Source organism: Ochotona princeps, chromosome 4, assembly GCF_030435755.1.
Source record: "Ochotona princeps isolate mOchPri1 chromosome 4, mOchPri1.hap1, whole genome shotgun sequence".
Taxonomy (NCBI): domain Eukaryota; kingdom Metazoa; phylum Chordata; class Mammalia; order Lagomorpha; family Ochotonidae; genus Ochotona; species Ochotona princeps.
The window spans coordinates 44,714,951-44,735,701 of NC_080835.1; the positions used below are offsets into that span (position 1 = coordinate 44,714,951).

The 20,751-nt window shown below is 46.9% G+C and overlaps 1 protein-coding gene across 11 annotated transcripts in view; it reads right to left on the reverse strand.

Annotated features, from left to right (window-relative positions):
• MICAL2 (microtubule associated monooxygenase, calponin and LIM domain containing 2) overlaps positions 1–20,751 on the reverse strand; it is a 201,182-nt gene that overhangs the window by 133,655 nt on the left and 46,776 nt on the right. The gene's annotated exons all lie outside the window — the stretch shown is intronic.

Below are 20,751 nucleotides of genomic sequence, written 5' to 3' on the forward strand. Positions count from 1 at the left end.
TCTCCTCCCCACCATGTCCTGCACAGGAAAGTCCCTCACAATCACTTCTCTTTCTGGCCCCTGAGGAGCTCAGGAGTGAGATTGTGTGTTCTGGATTAGAGGAGATGCTATTGGGAGCCAGGCCTGGGAGGGCAAATGATTAAGCCAAGACTTAAGCTCTCATTTTGATCAACACCTCAGTAGTCAGCCAGGAACACCACATGTGTTCATGTCCTCTGCTAACAATTAAGTTCAAACAGAGCATAGATTCAACCCCAAGACCATTCAATGACCGAAAGACAAAACCACAATGTGTGTGTCATCTGCACCCAGGGACCACAAAGCCTTTTTGGTTTCAGGGCTTAACTAAGAAAAAAACAGAAAGGAGAGGCAGGATATGGTTTCGTGCCGGCATGGAGCTGTTCTCCTTGCCCACATGCTCACAACTTCCTGTGTGAAGAAAGCACTGGGTCACTGCAGCACCTTCCACTAACATAACCATGGCTGCATTTTCCCATGGAAACGACTGGTGGTGAAAGGCATGTGTGGACCAGGGGTTGGTTTTCCCAGGACTGCTATCGGCTGGTACAGAGAGCAGTGACTACTCTTAAGGATGCATGACCCCACAACCGTTTCACACCGTGCTCCAGGGAGCAGCAGCTCAGCCCACGCATTCCCAACCTGTGAGCTCAGGGCTGGAGGTGAGCCAGAGGAAGCCAAGGTGGACAGCGGAAGGGAAAGGGAAAGGCCTGGGAAACTGTGGTCCTTGTTGCTGCTTCGGCACAGGAAGAGGGTTGACCCAGGCAGTCACACACCAGCTCAGGTGGGACAACAGAGCGCTTCTGGGGTGGAGTGGCAATGGGGTGGTGAAGGGGTCTAGCAAGAGACTCTGAATCACAGAACATCTGTGGGATACTTGAGTGAGTGCAGCCATCCACTCCTCTGCTGTCACACAGAAGGAAACAGAGCAGGCAGGAAGGAAGAGGAATTTGCCTATCTGAGGACTCACTATTGTGGGAATGACTGTTTTTCCCCTTCTTTTTTTTTTTTTTTTTTCTCTTGTTGAGACAGCCAACCAACTTGCATCCATTAGTTCATTCTCCAAAGCTGCCAGGAGTCTGGAACTCAATCTGGATTTCCCTGGATGTAAGCAATCACCTGCTGCCTCCCAGGGCTCATCAGCAGGGAGCTGGAATAAAAGTAGAGTAGCTGAGGTTCCAAAGAGCACACTGATATGGGGCATGGGAGTCCCAACTGAAGACTGTAGCGTAACACCCACTCTGAACGATTCCCTGTGTGAGTGTTGGAGCTGGTGAGGCAGCTGTTAGCTCTGTTGTTTTCACTGCGCAGACAATGGGGCTCAAGCCAGTAAAGTAACCGGCCTAGGGTCACAAAGCGTGTGTGCAGAGGAACAGAAATTTGACTCCAGGACATTCTTTGGCACCCTTCACCCCTACAAGTCCCACAGGGCTCCTCACCTCTCCTTCCAGATCTATGACATTGAACCTGGGCTCCTGAACCATTATTTTCTGCAACTTGAGAAAGCCTCAGGACTCCTGCCCAGTGCACTATCTTTAAATGCATGAGATGTCAGCACATTTAACATATCTAGCAAGACCTAGCTGAAGGCCCACAGCTTGCATAAGAGTATAAATGATGATAGAGCTACCCCAGTCACTGCAGGGCTATGGCAATATTTGTGATTTCCATGGGGGACAGAGGTGTCACATTCCTAAAGCAGGTTTCCTGCCTATCTTCATCACTGGGAAATACGTTATATTTTGGTTACAGCTTAATGGAAATACAGGATTTTCCCCTTACCCAAGTTTACAGACTCCTGAACCTCAAAACTTGCTGCACCAGACCAGCACTACCTTGAATCTCCCGCATGGGGAACAGTCCTCAACATTTTCCTTAACGTTTTAGGACAAAACAATCAGAGCTGCCATCTACCACAAGTCACACTGTTGCAGGTTCCTGCTAATAACACATTCTTTCAAGGCAATAGCATCAGTTTCACTTTATAAAGCAGAACATTTTCAAAGTTGAATCTTGCTACAAGTTAGACACCTGTGCCTGCAGCACAGTTCAAGTTTCGGGATTATTATCATGGAATGGAAGGCAAAGCAAAGATATTAAAGATTGCAGCTGAACCTCCTCTTGACTTGTGAATTTTGAGATCCGAACAAATGCTCAAGTTGCAGTACTCATCAGGCTACCACTGCCATTCTTAACTCATACACAGATCAAAGCAGCTGCACGGCACTTCTAATAAGCAAACATTCAACTGTGAAATGCCAAAATCAGAAATTCATTGAGACCAAACAATGGTGTTATCCACCCTAAATATTTCACTCTGCTTCCTTCAAACAGAGAGAACAATATCCGTGCCTCTCCACGTCCTCACCATGTGACACTAAGAGTGCCAGACATGAACAGAAAACCACGTACTTTACAAAGCTTGCAAGAGTTACGTACTCCATTAAGTCCTAATACAAAGGGTACTCAATTAGATACTAAATCAGGAACCCCTGCGGTTGGATATTTTTGCATCCTTCCATGTATCCCCATTTAAACCTCCATTTTTTTTTTACCCATCAAAGGCAAAAATGCCAGCCCTGTTTTTTCTTCCTGAGTTACTCTAAGAATCAAATGAGACCCTGGCTGCAAAATGAGATTCCCATTGCTACTGTGCCTTGTGAAAACCTCACAGGCCATGGCATCTTGTGTGATACAAGAGGCTCCTGTGAGCCCCCGATTACAAGTCAATGATATCTGCACCTGTCACTGAAGTCAGCAGTGCCAGGAAAAAGGCCGTGCGACATGCTCTTCACAGAAACCCAAATACACAGGAAGGCTCTGCCCCTGGCACCCCCACCCCAAATCTTGCAGTTTCCTGCCTTTGGAGAGGCTCCCAAGGTATCTCCTTAAGGATTGGGGGGACAGGGGAGGGTTCACAGAGGTGGGGACATGAGCCTCAAGAGGCCAGGCAGACAAGGGCACAAGGGGTGGTCGTGGGTTTTCCAACTTCAAGGCTCTTGGGGATGCTGACAAAAACTCTTCTACTGGGCTGGGTTACAGTGTGGTTGAGGTGAAGGGAGGAGGTACAGACACAGGACCAAGGAACACAGAGCTATCTGTCCCCAGGAATTCGGGTAAAGAGGAAAAAAACCAAAGAGCTGAGGATGCTGGCTCTCACAAGCCATCAGATGGTTACTCAGAAAGGACTGGGAGCTTAGTGGGAAAGTAGAGGATGAGCCAGTTGCTGGTGGACTTGAGACCAAGGGAGGATGTCCCCAAGGGTCACCCCAGCAGCATGAAGATGCTCAGCATCCAATTATTGTAAGCTGCACATGATACTCCTGGTTGGCTCTGCTGCTTTCTCCCATGATGCCAGGCATCCCTGGAGGGGTAGCATCAAATGACAGACCCCAGGGGCTGCCAAGCTTGGGTCAGCTTGAAGCCCAGGGCCTGGAGAAGCTGCTGAAGAAGGCTGTTAAGGTCAATCCCTGATTCCACAATGGTCAAGCCATGACACCCAGGAGAAGCTGCTGCGGGATAGGGAGGAGTCGCCAAGGATGGAAGCCAGGCTGGGAGCCAGTTTCAGGAGAGTGACAAGCCAGAGTGTGAAAAAGCTGCCCATCCAATGAGAGCTGAGGTGGAGCCATCCAGGGTGGTGGCAGACTCCCAAGGTGTGGCCCTGGGAATGGACTGGGAGTGGCTGTTTGGAAGCCATCTCTGCTACAGGGGGCTGGACAGGGTCCAGGGTGCCAGTCAGGAGCAGGGCAGAGTGGAGTGAGACTGAAGGCAGCCCCTGTGAAGGAGGTGGGCATCAATGTTAGAGGCAGGAGAGCCTCCAGGCCAGGTTGGAGAGGGAACCCGAACATGCAGGCACAAGTGGCTATTAAATTGGGACCGAGTTGTGTATAATGGTGTGTTTGGGGGAAGGACAATGTGGCAGGGCACAGCCACTGTTCCAGAGCAGGGCACAGGCCAGGGGAGAGCCCAGAGGCTGGCAGGCATTGCAAACCTGGGGAGGAAACAGAGCAGTCCCTTAGCCAAAGTGGGGACAGTGACCATGGAGACAGGAGACCTGCTAGGATAGAACAACTAAGATGAGTGCAGCAAGACTGGACTCTTGGTCAGCTGCACAGGCAAAAGGGAGATGGAGTTCATGGCCATGGTAGGTTATGGAGCCGCTGGAACTTTGAGAGGACAAAGAGAAACAAAGATGGGAGCAGGAGAGGGAACTTTTAAACGTGTGGGGAGAGAGCTGAAAAGAAGTTTCTTAGGCAGGGCCATGGGATTCAAGAGGGAAGGATGGGCCAGGGATGGAAATGTGGGGGGTGGCAGGTGAGTATGGTTGAGATCACCTCCAAGAAAGCATGCCCAGGAAGAGATACGCACAGTCACAGACAAGTCCTTAGATTACATGGAGCGTGGGCCTGAGAAAAAAGGAGCCAGACGATGACCTAAAAATGGGTCTGAACAAAGTTGTATCACCCCCTCACCTAATAACATATACAAAAACTAACTCAGAATGGATCAAGGCAGGGGCTGATGTTGCGGTGCAGGGAGTTAAACTGCAGTAAAGCCGGGGCATCCACATCTATTACCAGACTGCTAGACCAAGACCTGGCTGTTCCACTTCTGATTTGGCTTCCTGCTAGTGTGCCTGGGAAAGCAAGAGAGGATGGCCTGAGGACTCAGACCACTGTCACCACATGGAAGACCCAGATGGAATTCCAGGCTCCCAGCTTTGACCTGGATGCTGCAGCCATTTCGGGAGTAAGCAAGTAAGAGGATAAAAGGTCTCTCCATCTCTTTCTCTCTGCCTTTTGAATAAATAAATAAATCTTTAAAATAAATGCACCAAAGACCTAAATATAACAGCTAAGCCATAAAACTCCTGGAAGGAAAGATAGGGCAAAGACTTCATGCGATGGGATTTGAAAATGATTTATTAGTTATGACATCAAAGGCACAGGCAATAAAAGAAAACAGATAAACTTGGCTTCATGGAAATATCAAACTTGGATACATCAAAGGACAGTATGAACACAGTCAAAAGTAATATTTGCAAATTATACATCCGAGGATAAGGAAGTTAAATTTCTGGATTTTAGGGTTCATAAGAATCAGCAACAAAATAGCAAACTAATTTAAATGTGACAAAGAGCTGGAATTTTTTCTCAAAAAAAGTAAAATACGCTAAAGAGAAGATATATATGAATGAGGAGATGCTCAGCATCATTAATCATCAGGGAAAATGCAAATCCAAGCCCTGGTGAGACACCACCTGACGCCCATGAGGACAGCTGCTATGAAGACAAACAGCCCTCCAAGCAAGTGCTGGCAGACGCTGGCAACCCAGGCCCCAGGGGCAGCAATGTAAGATGATGCCACTGGGACAGAAATTATCAGGGCAGTTCCTCAAACTATCACATGTAGGAAATGACTATGCAACACAGCAATTCTGCTCCTGGGCATATACCCCCAAAACTGGAAAGCAGGGCCTTGATGAGGTCTCCATGTATTGCTGTTTGCAGCAGCACTGTACACAACAACCCAAAGCTAAAAGCAACCTGAGTCCATTGACTGATGACTAGACAAACACAGTGTGGTCTACACACACTTGGAAACTATTGAACAATATCCCCGGAATATTACTTGGCCCTGCAAACGAAGGAAGTCGTGAATTAGGCTACAACATGGCCAAACCTTAAGGTCTCTGTGCTAAGAGAAATAACATGTTCCATAATGGGTAACTTCTACATGACCCTACTTCAAGGAGGTCCTTAAAGCAATGAGATTCATAGACCCAGAAAGCAGAATGCTGATTTTCAAGGTTGGAAAGGGTGAAGAGGTATGAGGAACTATTGTTTCATGGGCACAAAATTTCAGTTCTACAAGCTGAGAAGCATCCCAGAGACAGATGGTGCTGCTGGCTGCACAACAGGAGTGTCCTAAAGCCCCTGAACTGTGCGTTGAGAATGAGCTAAAATCGGGCCCGGTGGCGTGGCCTAGCGGCTAAAGTCCTCGCCTTGAAAGCCCCGGGATCCCATATGGGCGCCGGTTCTAATCCCGGCAGCTCCACTTCCCATCCAGCTCCCTGCTTGTGGCCTGGGAAAGCAGTTGAGGACGGCCCAATGCATTGGGACACTGCACCCGCGTGGGAGACCCGGAAGAGGTTCCAGGTTCCCGGCATCGGATCGGCGCGCATCGGCCCGTTGCGGCTCACTTGGGGAGTGAATCATCGGACGGAAGATCTTCCTCTCTGTCTCTCCTCCTCTGTGTATATCTGGCTGTAATAAAATGAATAAATCTTTAAAAAAAAAAAAAAAAAAAAAAAAAAAAAGAGAATGAGCTAAAATCTTCAGCTAAAACAGTAATAAGTTGTGTCTAAGAGATGAGAAGTGGCTGTCCAGGCAAACAGCTAGGTTTTCAGCAAGTGCAAAAGCCCTGAGGCAGGAAAGCTCGTTGTCAGTCACAGGACTCATTGAAGTAGCCATAGGTGCTAGAGTGAAGGCAGCAAGGCGGGCAGTGATCGAAGACAAAGGTGGGAAGGCAGTGGGCAGGAGCCAGATCGCTGAAGAGCCTCTCATGTGACTCCTTGAAAGGAGAGGAGGTTTCATCATGAATGTCTGGCATTGTGGCACAGTGTGTTAAGCTGCCAGCTGTGATCCCACCATTCAGGCACTCTGCTCTCTGAGTTCTGAGCCCCAGCAGCTAAGGGCACTTGGCTGTCGTCAAGGAATGAATGAGTGAAGCAGTGAACACTGTCCTCCTTGGGTCGTGTTACGTGCTATGGATGTGCAGGCAGGGGTGCCCTCACTGGGCAAGCTGCCCCTAACCTGCTGGCTCCCAGTGTCAGAGGCATGGCAAGCTCACCCCACCTGAGTCAGCAGCATCATTCAGGCACCCTCTTTCTGTCTGGCCACCCCTGACCAGCCCATGAGTCTGCTCATTGCCTCTAGAATCTGCTGAGCACACTTGCTTGTCAGCATCTCTGCACCTGCTGCCGACAATTTCATTCCCTCACTTCTCCCAGGTCTCACCTCAAGGATTACCACCCCATAAAAGCCTTCCTAGGATGTCATCTACACAACAGCAGCCCACTTCTCCTCTCTGAGGTTTTGGCTTCTCCCTAGTACTCAACACACACACACTCTCACACACATGCACACGCACACACACACACAGAGTTTCTGGCTCACAAGAAACATCAACCTCAAGAGAACAGGGACTTGGTTTCTTTTTTTTTTTTTCTGCTGTATCTCCCATGCTTGCCATGGAACAGACACCCATGCAGCAGACTTTGAGAATAAATGATCATAAAATAGTTAACCCAGGCACGGAATTTTAAAAAATAAAGGTAAATTGATGAGGTTGGCACAGTGGCATAGAAGGCTAATCCTCCACCTAAACTTCTGGTATCCTATGTGGGTGCTGATTCTAGTCCTGGCTGTTCCACTTCAGATCCAGGTCCCTGCTGATGGTCTGGGAAAGGAGCAGATGATGGCCTAAGTGCCTGGGAGCCTGTACCCACGTGGCAGATCCAGAAGCAGCTCCTGGTTCCCAGCTTCAGACTGGCCCAGCTCTGGCCATGACAATTATTTGCGGAGTGAACTAGCAGATGGAAAAATCTCAATTTTCTGTTTCTCTCCCTCTCTCTCTGTAACATTTCCTTTCAAGTATAATAAATTAATCTTTTTAAAAAGAAGATTTCCGGAAGAACTCCTGGCTCCTGGCTTCGGATTGGCTCAGCTCCAGCTGTTGCGGCCGCTTGGGGAGTGAATCATCAATGGAAGACCTTCTTTTCTGTCTCTCCTCCTCTCTGTATATCTGCCTTTCCAATAAAAAATAATAAATCCTTTTTTAAAAAAGAAGATGATGATTTAAATAAACAAAGGTAAATGAAAGCTGTTGGGTTGCTTCTTTATAACATAAAAGTAGAATTACTGTATGACTCAGCACACCCACTCTTAGTCATTCACCCTGAAGAACCGAAAGCAAGGACTCAAACCGACACTTGTACACTGGCAGTTGTGACAACATTATTTGTGATCACCAAAAGGCAGGGAAAACGGAGCTACACTGATGGCTACACGGATCAACAAATGGCATCTATTAGACACAAGAACAGTGTTCATCCCTAAAAAGGAAGGTGATTCTGACATAGGCTACAACACAGCCGAACCCTGAGGACATCACACTGAGTCTGAAAGCATTCATACCATCTGATTCCAGTCCTCTGAGGTGCCTAATGAGTCGAATTCAGAGACAGAAAGCAGAAAGGTGGACGCCTCAGGTTGGGGGAGAAAGGATGGGGAAGTTACTATTTAACTGTAGATTCTCAATTTTGCAACATGAAGAGAGTTCCAGAGATGAATGATGGCGACAATTGCACAGCAGTGTAAATGTGCTTAACATCACTGAACTACATTAAAAATAGCTAAAATGATCAATTTCATGTTAGGTATATACACATGTTTTTTCTTCATACTAGGTATATTTTATAATTTAAACAATTCACACCATTTGTTTCTGGAAAACAAAGCAAAAAAAAAAAAGATGGCAGTAACTTGAGTGTGTAAGCCTGGTTTTTCAACTGCAAATTTTATGAGCTCTATTAATAAAGTATTTCTGATTTAAATTTACCATCTAGGGACCAGAGTTATGGCACAATAGGTTTAGTCATCAACTATAAAGGCCAGTATATTTCATGTGTGCCAGTTGAAGTCCCAGCTGCTCCACTTCTTCCATATTTCCTTGCTAATACATCTGGAAAGGCAGAGAAAGATAGTCCAAGTGCTGGGGGCCCTCCCACTCACATGGGTGACTCTGGTGGAGTTCTTGGTTGTTGGTTTCAGTCTGTTCCAGCCCCAGCCATTCTGGCCATTTGGGGAATGACCCAGTGGAAAAGATCTCTCTCTCTCTCTCTCCTTCTCTAACTCTGTCTTTCAAATAAAGAAACATTTTTTTAAGATTTACTTATTTTTATTGGAAGGTAGACACACAGAACAGAGAGGAGCAGAGACAGAGAGGAAGACCCTCCATCACTCCCTGAGTGGCTGCAACAACTGGAGCTGAGCCAATCTGAAGCCAGAAGCATCTTCGGGGTCTCCCATGTGGGAGCAGGGTACCAAGGCTTTGGGCCATGCTCCACTACTTTCCCAGATGTATAAGCAGGGATCTGGATGGGAAGTGGAGCAGCCAGGACACAAACCAGCCCCATATGGGATCCAGGCATGTAAGAAAGGTGAAGTTTTAGCTGTTAGGCTACATAGCTACGCCCAAGAAACAAATCTTTTTAAAAATTAGCATTTGGGGCCCGGCGGCGTGAACTAGTGGCTCAAGTCCTTGCCTTGAACGAGACAGGATCCCATATGGGCGCCGGTTCTAATCCCGGCAGCTCCACTTCCCATCCAGCTCCCTGCTTGTGGACTAGGAAAGCAGTGGAGAATGGCCCAAAGCTTTGGGACCCTGCACCCATGTGGGAGACCCAGAAGAGGTTCCTGGATCCTGGCTTCGGATCAGCTCAGCACCAGCTGTTGCGTTCACTTGGGAAGTGAATCATTGGAGGGAAGATCTTCCTCTCTGTCTCTCCTCCTCTCTGTATATCTGACTTTGTAATAAAAATAAATAAATCTTTAAAAATTAGCATTTGAATGAGATGTTCTATAAATTGCACACCAGGTTTTGAAAACTTAAATAAAAAACGTAATACCTCTTATGCTTAACAATGCTTTCATGCTGAGATGACAATTCAGTTATTTTGAAGAAAATAAACACGATTAAGCTGAAAAAGAAACAAAATGAAGTTCTGCCACATGCACGCATGACTGGACCTTGAAGACATTATGCCCAGGGAAACGAGTCAACGCCAAAGACAAATATCACATGATCCCACTTAGGTGAACCACACAGACTGGCCAGTGACTATAGAGCAAGAGTAGTTTAGAGGTCGGTTCACACAGAGAAGCTGGCTGAGAGGTCGTCAGAGGCTGGGGGAGGAGAGAAATGGGGCTCACCACTTCATGGCCACAGAGCTTGCATTTGGGGTCATGGAAAACTCTGGAAATAAACACAGGTGATGGCTCTCAATGCTACATATATCATCAGTGCTAGTGAACTGTATGCAGAAGAAGACTAACATGACAAGTTACATGTATATTTACAAATATATTTCACAGGTATTAGAAAAGACACATGGAAATGCAAAACATCAACACCAAAAAAACCCACAACTGATCTTTTTCTTAAGCTGGCGAGGAGTTCCAAGCAGTGCACAGCAAACACGGCTGTGACAGTGTCTCAGATGGGACTCGGCCACAGATTTGGACTTCATGGAATTTCCCCTGCCCCCACCCTCCATGTCCCCCAAATTTAGGGGGCTCTCCCTTGGAGAAGAGATCTTGAGATCAAACTATCCATGGTAGACCTCCACAGATAGATTTACCTGCCCTGAAACCACCGAGCTAGCAGGAGGCATGATGTAGGTTGACTGGCCAGGGAAATAAACTACAGGCAGCAACACTTGGCTTTGGTTCCTAGAAGCCACATAGCCGCCTGAGGAAGATAATGGCCTCAACATGCACAGACATGCATGCATTTGTGCACACACACACACACACACACACACACACACAAATGGCGATGTTGCTAAATGCTGGTGTTCAGTAGGTTAAGTGTTACATGCATTCTCAACTTATGGTATTTTCAGCTTTTTAAAGAAAGGATTTATGCACTTATTTGAATGGTAGACTTGCAGACAGAAAGGGAGAGAAAGATCTTTCATCCACTAGTTTATTTTCTAAATGGCCTCAATGGCTGGGCTGGACCATGCCAAAGTCAGGTGCTTGGAACTTCTTTTGGATCTTCCACATAGATGTAGTATGCCCAAGCACTTGGGCCATGTTCTACTGCTTTCCTAGGGCTGTTAGCAGGGAGCTGGAAGTGCAGCAGCTGGAACTTCCAAGCAGCATCCACATGGTGGATGTCATAGGTAGTGGCTTAACTTACAATACCAGCCTGATTTCTCAACTTTTGATGGGCTTACAGGGGTGGAAACGTATCATGGTCACAGAGTAAATGTACTATTCCCCTATACCCTATACTATTCCCCTATTCCTCCTACAATAGTGTGCATTATCTAATTCAATATTTTACCAGGATATGTTTTCACATTTGTTATCTAGAGGGCTGGGAGTTTCTAGCTAGCCATCTCATGTCAGCCAAGAACCAAGTGGTCTTCCACCCTCTCCCTTTGCCAAGCTTTGCCAAGTTAGGAATGGACCCATGTATTAAAAACCTGGCAGGCACTTGGCTTTCTGGCACATCCTTCCTCAGCCCTATCCTCCTTCAGCCCCTTTCCTTTCGCAGGTGGTGACTGGTGATGTGCTTCTAGGTACCCTAAAGCACCTGCTTTTGAGCAGTTAACCTGTGATGAATACCTATTAGGTGTTAGACATTAGATAAAATGTTAGGGGATCAGCAGAGAACATTTGACACAAACTCCCAGCCCCATGTTGCTTACATCTTAACATTTCTGCCTATGTGATAAGGAGACAGAGGTAACTGAAACCTCGTCTTTCCACCTTCTTCCTGTCTTGGAAATAAGTGTAGGGTGTGGAGTTACAGCAGCCACTTTGGGTTTTCAAGATGATCCATATGAGGAAAAGTTTCACTGTCCAAGTTAGGAGCCACCAGCCACATATAGTAAGGAAATATCTGAAATGTAGCTTATTTGAATTGAGATGCAAAAGGTAGCTAACTTGAATTGCAATGCACTGTGAAACACATGTAAAATTTCAGAAACTTGATATCCAAAGAATCCAACCTAACTCAGCAATCATCTCTATTACAACATGTGATGGACTTCACTTTTTATTTGTACTTTCTAAATGTGGCCACCAGAAATTTGAAATCATGTATTTGACCCACATTATATTTCTCTTGGACAGCACTGACTTAGAGATTGAGTAACTAACCCTATGACCATGGTGTCTCTCTTGACTTCTTGTTAAAAATACAGTAAGCACTATTTATTATTGTCTGTTTTCTTGCAGCTGAATGCAGTCCTTTCCATCTCAGCCCAAGGAAACAACCAGGATCTGCAGCCTGCCACCCCACCCAGTGGAGGATGCAGACAGCCAGCTCCATGCCAATAGGACTCCAGCCGCAGCCTACACTCAGCTGCAGGATTTCTGTACCCTGACACAAAGCACAGCAGGGGTCTCTGGTGAGCAGAAGAGGAAATGAGGGTTACCCTTGCTTCTTGGAGCAGAGCGTGACACCACTCTGTGGCTCCCCATGCCCTACATAGTGACACACACTTGTTTGGACATTCCTGGCCACAGCATCCTTCCCCAATCCCAACCCCTAGGGCCTTGTGCAATTCTGGGTGGGCTGGGAACTGTGAGCTAGAGCTTTTGTTTTTTTCCAAGAAAGAGGATGCTGAGATGTTCAGACTCCAAGACCTGCTGGCTACTTTCCATCCCCTTGGAGAACTCCACCAGCAGCTCTATGAGGGTGCAAGCCAAAACAAGGCTGCAGCCACCATCCCTGCCCCTTGGGGTGGAGACACACGGAGGAGTAAGACTCAGTTATAAAACTGGCAGAAGCTTAGGGAAGAAAAATGAAGGGACTGGTGGCTCCTGACCCCTAAAAGCCCACGGGCAAAAGCTTGCAAGTACCAGCACTCCAGTATGGCTCCAAATAAAGCTCCATAAGCCACAGGGCTGATTCTTCTGGTCCCTTAGCATCTTGTCTCTAGGCTGGGATGAGGTCATGTCCCTAGGGGCCTCAAGGTCAAGACGAACAGAGACAGAGCAATTAATATGGGACACTGCCCAGCAAGACAATGGTGGGTGTCTGTGAGCCTGTACATCATCAAAGCTTGACTGGGCATAAAAAAAAGAGGAGGAAAAAAAGTGAGGAGAGGGTCAGGGAGGGCTCCCAGGAGGCGGTGGTGTTTGCTTAAGCTCCCATTCAGCTTAAATAGCAGAGATTGTCCAGGGACTGGGGCCATCAAAAAAAAAAAAAGTTACTTTTTAAAGGTTTGTTTATTGAAAGATTTACAAAGAGAAGGAGAGACAGAGGGGAAAAAAATCTTCAATCCACCATCCATTATTACTTTCCCAGGCTATCAACAGGCTAAGGATGAGAAGCACAGCAGCTCGGACTAGAACTGGTACCCATATGACATGCTAGCATTGCAAGGCAGATTAGTATGTTGAGCCACCATGCAAGCCTTCAAAGCTCCCATTATTTGATGAGAAATTTCAGTCACATATATAAGCGTATTTCATTTGACACACTCTAATGTGTTCGTTTTTTTAGAAAAGACCTCGCAACTTCACTTAAGAGCTTCTTAATGATGCAAGTGTTGGGAGGTAGAAACACTTCTAAGAGACATGGTTCACACTGGTGCTGAACAGATTTTCACTCAGCAACCTCCTTCAAAGCTACCCAAACTGTGCTCCAGACCTCACAGGAGGTCCCTCCATGACCGGCCTGTAAGGCTGAAGAAATCTAGTTGGCAGCACCTGCTGCCAGGGTCTCCTTGCCACGAAGGAGGCTCTCTGGATTCCCTGCAATACTCATGGAAGCACCCACTCCAGCGGGGCGGCAGCAAAGGTGCCCATGATAGTTTACCACCATTTACATGCTTTCTCAGAAATGGCCCCAGTCATTCCATTAGATGCACAGAGAGCGGGTGTCAGGAAATGTCTTTCAATGCAGAGCAAAGTGACGGTGAACAGGGACAATCCAACCAGCCTCCTAAACCAGGAATCTATCACAGCCATGGAGAAAAGGGTTACACGTGGAAAAGCCAAAGGAAGCAATCTCAATGGATGCGTTTCTGAGTGAAAGGAGTATGCATTGGGCCAGCACTGTGGCACATCAGATTAATCTACTGTCTGCAATGCTGGCATCCCATATGGAGGCTAGTTGGTGTCCTTGCTGCTCTACTTCCAATCCAGTTCCCTGCTGATGCACCTGGGAGAGCAGTGAAGGGTAGCGCATATATGTGGGCCCTGGCTACCCATGTAGGAGGCCTGGATGAGGCTCCGCTTTTGGCTTTGATCTGGCCCAGTGTTGGCCTAACAGGCATTTGGGGAGTGAACCAGTGGCTGGAAGATCTCTGTCGCTCCAATGCTGACTTTCAAATAAATACAGAACAATGTGTACATTTTTTCCCATTTTAAAAGTAAGTGAGGCACCAAACCTACCCCACAGACACAAATACGCATACAGGTGCACACACAGGTAAGACCCTGAGGCAGGGGCAGGGACAAGGGAGGAAACTCCCATTATGGGGAGAAACTGGAAGCATGGGAAGAGAGAGTCCTTTCCCACTGTACTTTCTTATCCTATTTATTATTTTTTTTGCCATAAACACACTTGTTTTTTTCTTGTTCTTCCTCTATTGTAGAAATATCTTAACAGTTTTGCTTTCTAAATTTTAAAAACTATTTTAATTGTACATGTTTATGGGATACAAAATGATACCTTAATATACATTCTGATCTGAATGTGTGAGAGTCAAATCAGGTTAGCATTTGCATCTTCTTAAACATTGAAATTTTTCCAGTCTTTTCAGTAAACGGTGCAGGAAAAATGAGATTCCCCCCTGCAGAAGGCTGAAGCCAGACGTCTGCCTCCCACCTTGCACAAAAGTCAACTCAACATGGACTCCAGACCTCATGTTAGACTCCCCATTCAGAAGCCACCAGAAGCAATCACAGAGGAAATGCTTCAGGACATCAGGATGTGAGAGGAGGTTTTGAATCAGACCGCAAAAGCCCAGGAAATAAAACAAAAATTAGACAAAGGAGACTTCATCAAACTAAAGACTTTCTGTTCAAGGCAAGGAAACAGTAAACAGAGTGAAGAGACAAGCAACAGAACGGGAGACAGGGTTTGGAAGTTGTATTCCTGACAAATGGTTAGGAACTGAAATACACAAGGGACTAAAGCAATCCAATAGAAAAAAAAATAGAAATACAGGGAAATGACTTTAAACACACATTTCACAAAGACACACCAATGGCCAACTTGAAAAGATGCATAACATCACTATTCAGGAAAAGTAACTCAAGATGACAATGAGGTAGCTGGATGCTATTTAAGAAGAGCAGAGAAAACAAGTGCTGGTGGGGCTGTGCAGCCAAGATCGTCCCTGCCCACTGCGGGGGTAGTGTGAATCTGCAGTCACTGAAGGAAATGATATGGAAGTCGGTCCTCAAAGAGTTCATGGTCCAAACGCTAAAGGACCTGGCTGCCCTATTCCCAGGAATACACAGACAACACAGTCTGTTGAAGAAGCAGGTGCATGTCCACATTCCCTGCAGTTCCACTCACCATGGGCAAGGAATGAAACCCAGCCAAGCATCCATCCAATGCTCGATGGACAAAGAAAATTGGTGCATACAAGCAGCGGAGTACTATTTAGCCATGAAGAGAACGACATTGTGTCATTTCCAACAACAGATCTAATTCACATCTAGAAAGCTAAAAGTTTGACTTCATAAAAGATATGCATGTCAAGATGGGAGAGTGGGGGGGAGGCAATGATGGGGAAAGGTTGATCAACAGAAACTAAGTTATAGCTAAGTCACAGAAAGAAGTTCTGGCATGCTCCTGCAGACTAGGTTGGCCACAGATGAAAATAATAAACTGTGTGTGTGAGTATAACAAAAACCAGAAGAAAGCATTTTGAAAGTTTTCACCATCAAAGCAAATGTGAGGATATGAATGTATTTATTATGATTAGACAGTTGTACAACACATAACTATATAAAAACATTGCATGTTATATCCCCAAAATGTATAATTTCTGTGTGCCAGTCAATAGTAAGATGGGGCTGGTGTTGTGGCTTAGCAAAGGAAGCCACTGTCTATGATACTGACATCCCATTAGTGCATTCTTATGTCCTGGGTGTTCCACTTTTGATCCAGATCCCAGCAGTGGTCTGCAAAAATCAGGTGTTTGGGCTCCTGCCACCCATGGGAGAGACCAAGATAAAGCTTCTGGCCCAGCATTGGCCATTGCCAGCCATTGGACAGTGAATCAAAGGATGGAAGATGTCTCTCTCCGCTTCTATTCCTTCCCTACCTCTCCTTCTCTCTAACTTTGACTGTCAAATAAATGTACCTTTTTCAAAAAATTAATTGAGAAAGGGAATCAAGAATATCAAAAGCAAACTTACATTTAATACAGGAAGAAAATTAGTTTTTTCACAAAAATATATTATAAGTCTGTAAAATGTATTTATAAAACAAACCACTGTGGGCCTGAATTAACTGCTTCTCATGAATTTAGCCAAACAAGAGGGTTCTTTCTTTTCGATACAATATTACCGGGAATGGGGTTCACAGAGGCTCATATGTAATGCCCATGGCACATACTCAGGCCAAGCCTGCATACTGTGCTGTCCCCATGGTGCCGTACTGACAAGTGTGGCCACTAAAACAAGCCAGTTGCTATTGAGACTAACAGTGCCAGCAGCTCATTGCCAGGTAAAGTGAACAAAGGTGAAGTCTGTTGCAATTCTGTCCCACCATCTCAGGCATCCGCACCCTGGGGACCAACCTCCATGCTATCTGTCCTCAGTGCACCTGTCCATATTAGGCGAAGTGGTACCGCACATACCCATGCCAGCAGAGCCCCGGTTGCTGACTTCAGAGGTCAGGAATGCCAGATGGGCTTATCCAGGCCAAGAGATAGCAACCCTCTGCCCCCACTTCACCCTGTCCATCTCTCACACACTCACCCCATCACTCCCTTTTGCCCTGCCATGCTTTGCTGAGGCAGGGCAGTGACCACGTGACAGGGCAACTCTGAGCATAAGCCTGGGTCTGGGCTGCACAGTGGGGAGGTACTACAGAGGTAAAGAAGGACAAGGGTCATGTTCAAGGAACAAGGAGGAGTAACCCCGCTGGGAACTGACCATATACAGACATATCCTTCTACAGAGATGGCACAGGAGTTTTTATTATATGGGCCACTCCCACTCTAGTGGGGGACAAGAGTCTGTGAGTCACTTCCTCTAAGTTCACTTTTATGGCCCTGATGTGCAGCACTCCCTCTCCAGTCCTGTTTACCTGTGATTGCTGAGCAATCTCCCAGCAGGGGGGCAGAAAGTACCCTGGAGCCGACTGGGGCTCTGCAGCTCCCTGTCAGAAGCTCTGCAGGCTGAACCTGTTCTTCACAGCCAAACACCTGGAGGTCTCTCTCCCTTGAGTCCTCCTACCATCCATTCACACAGCTCTCTGGCAATGACTCCTTCTCCGTCCCATACCACCTTCCTCTCCATTACATAACAGCACTTACTGCATCCATCACGCAGCCCTCTGCCTGTATTCTCTTCAGCGGTTCCAAATTCATACTCCCCTGCCAAACTCGACCTCACACCTCCTCTTCCATGAGGAATTCCAAGACTGGCCCAGACATAGTCACTTGCACACTTCTCTGAAAACACGTGGGTCATTAATGCAACTAAAGGCTAAACACTAGTGGCTATTTACTATGCACAGGCAGAGCTCTAAATGCTTTACAATGATGACCTGATTTACTCCCCACAGAAACTCCATAATGGAGGTGCCATTATTATTCTCATGTAACTGAGAATGCTATTGAAGATCAGAGTCGTTGAGTAACTTGCCCAAAGCCACAAAGCTATTACATGGCTGATACCTAAACAAGTGCTTGGCACACAAAGTAGCTACTCAATAATTTTTCATCCCATAAATGATTCAGTGAATAAATGTGGAAATAATTACATTACTTCTGCCTCCTTTCTGGAAAGGTCAAGAAAGAACTCATTCATGTTTTGAACCATACTTCCTATCAAGTGCCCTGTAAGCTATAAGGCACTGGAAACACCTGCTAGGAAGTGAGTGAACCAAAGCAACAAAAAGCAAGCCAGATCTCAGCAATGCCACTCGCCAGTCTTAGCTCCCACCTGTCATCCATCAAATGCAGAGGCTGTGCTCTTAAGTCCCTTCTAACAATTTAGGTTTAGGTTTCTATCAAAGTGACCAGAATCCATGATCTGTGATTATGGCAGCAAGCACACCAAAGCACGCCTTACAAATTCTGGAAAGCCTCTCCTGCTGATGCGACTCATCTGACATTTGAGCCAGGTGTTACCCAGAAGTAGCAGCCATGTCCATGCTGAGTTAATTGGTCAGAGCCAGGGTTCACCCGGTTCTTATCCAAACAAAGCCATGCCAGGGGAAAGAATGACAAAGGGCCCTGACAAAGGGCCCAACAAACTCCTCATAAATAATAATAATAATGATAAACAAGGATCCCAAGTTGGATTATGCAACTAACATCTGCCCTGGAGACCTGGGGAGGGAAGTCTCTCTGTTTTGTGGCCCATCCACCAGAACCTTTCTTCCCCAGTCACCCACCGCCAGCACCAGTGCACACAGGCCCTCACTGATGGCATGACCCCAGCGGTACACAGGGGTGATGATTACTAGTGAAATGCTGACCCCCCCACCCCAGCTCGCTCCAGATGATTCTGAAATGTGTCCACGTCAGTGGAAAGACAGGACTCTGGTTGAACTGCACTGATTCCTGCTCCACCTGTAGATCCCTGGGTGCTTGGCTGCGTGCCTGGTCCCTGACCCATCTGCACTCTCTGGTTTAACATGGGTGAGCAGCCACAGCTCCACTCATGCCCTGTATTTCCTGCTTGGTTAATACTCAGCATACACTACTGCACCAAAACATACCTGAATGTCTGAGCCATAGACCCTGACTTCGCACTGGAAGAGCAGTAGTAGCCCGGCTCTGTGCTTTATACCACTAAGAACAAGAAACACAAACACTGTGTCTTAGAACGAGGCATCCACACGGGGTGGGCCTAAACCACAACCAGAACACAGTCTCCATAGAGGACACCTTCGGCTTATCTGCATGCTTCCCCCCCGCCCCCACCACATTCCTGGGACCTGCTCCTCCCCCATGTCATCAGGGAAGGACCGACAGTGCTGCTGGATCACAGTTGCCATAATCAACCCAGATGCCAGCTCATCAGAATCCTCTCCTGAGAGTGTTTGCAGTGCTGAGCTGGGAGAGAATGATCCTGGCCTGTTGGGATCCTGAAGCTACAAAGATTGGAAGTAGAAACCACTTGTTGATGAAGAGAAAAAGTCTGCAGGAAGGAAGGATGCAGTCCTCTTATTTCCTGACCAATGATCCAAGAGGAGATGGGACAGCAAGCCCCCCAGGTGCCTGTGCCTTCTGGCTCTTGCAAATTGATGAGTTTAATGAACGTATCTGAGCTGCACCTCTGCTATGCTCCACTCTACAGTCTTAACCCATGCTTCCGGACCACTGTCCCACTTGTCTCCCTCATCTCAGTGGTCAGCTGGCTTGGATGAGATGGGCTGTCACTGTCTTTGTAAGAAAGATTTCAAAATGCCCAGATAAGCATCACTAACTTTCCCTTTGACCCATTGATCACAGGAAGCCAGTACTCTTTTGAAGTGAAGCCATCCAAGCTGGCATGAGGGCTGGCTCCACAGGTGAGGCAACCAATCAGGCAGTGAATTTTGAAATAAGGGCATCTTGCTCCTGCCAACCTTCCAGCCCACTCTCTGCCAGCTGACTCTGAGGGTCTCCAGAACAGCAAGACAGTTCCTCAATGGCCACACTGCACTGCAGGTATATGGAGCATAGGCGTTGCCTAAACAGGAACCCTGAAAAGACCGTGAGAACCTACACAGCAGCAGGGCTCCCTGGCTTCCATTGGAAATTTCAAAACCACATATGGTTACTGAGAAGGGTGATGTCTTGAAAACTGGAAGTTTCTCCTTCCTCTAACAAGTTACCCATAGAACCGTGACCATGAAATTAAAATAACTAGGAAGGGAGACACAGGACAGGAGTGTCACCCAGGACTTTAGTTCCCAGTTTGTTCTGCCTCCTTTTCTCCTAGTCCTTTATCTCCTCTGCTCAAGGCCGGAGCATAGCAGGTTCTGGGCAGAGCTGCCTTGACAAATACTGTGGGACCATAGCAGGTTCTGGCCAGAGGTGTCTTGACAAATACTGTGGGAGCATGGCAGATTCTGGGCAGCGGTGCCTTGATGGATACTGTGTTCTGGACTGAAGCGATTGCTTGTTTCCGACTGATGGAATGCACTCCCATGTGGCATCCAGTCTCAGCACACCCCAGGCTCCCAGGGGATTGGCAGTTGCCTCCCTCAGGATGGTGGAAAGCAGCCGTATCTCAGGGCAAACACACCAGCTCCCCATCACCAAAACAAAAGCACAACAGTCCCCATTGCCATGGAGAGTTCAATCCCCTTGTCCTGGGATTGGCACTGACTGGAATTCCAAGGGCTCTGACTGAGCTACCTCTTGTGAGGTCTAAATGCAGTGCATGGGATTTTAACCTAAACACACAGCCTGCAGCAGCGCCTGGGGCTGACAGCTCCCAAGGGCCAGTGGAGAAATCTTGACTTCTCATTACCCCACATGGTGTGGCATACTTTAGGGACATTGAACCTGTTTATGCTCTGGTCAGTCCCAGTTCCCTAACCCTTTCCAAGATGGGAAGTTTGAATAGTTTGCGGAAGGTTATCTTCCAGTGGGATCCTGAGCAGATAGGACCCAGGTAAATAACAGGTTGAGGCAGAGGACAGGAGAATGAGAGGGAGGAAAAGGCAGTGAGGACAAAACACCTGTTCCTTACCCATTAATTACAAACCAGAGATCTTTCTACAATGCTTGCTCCAAAGGGAACACTA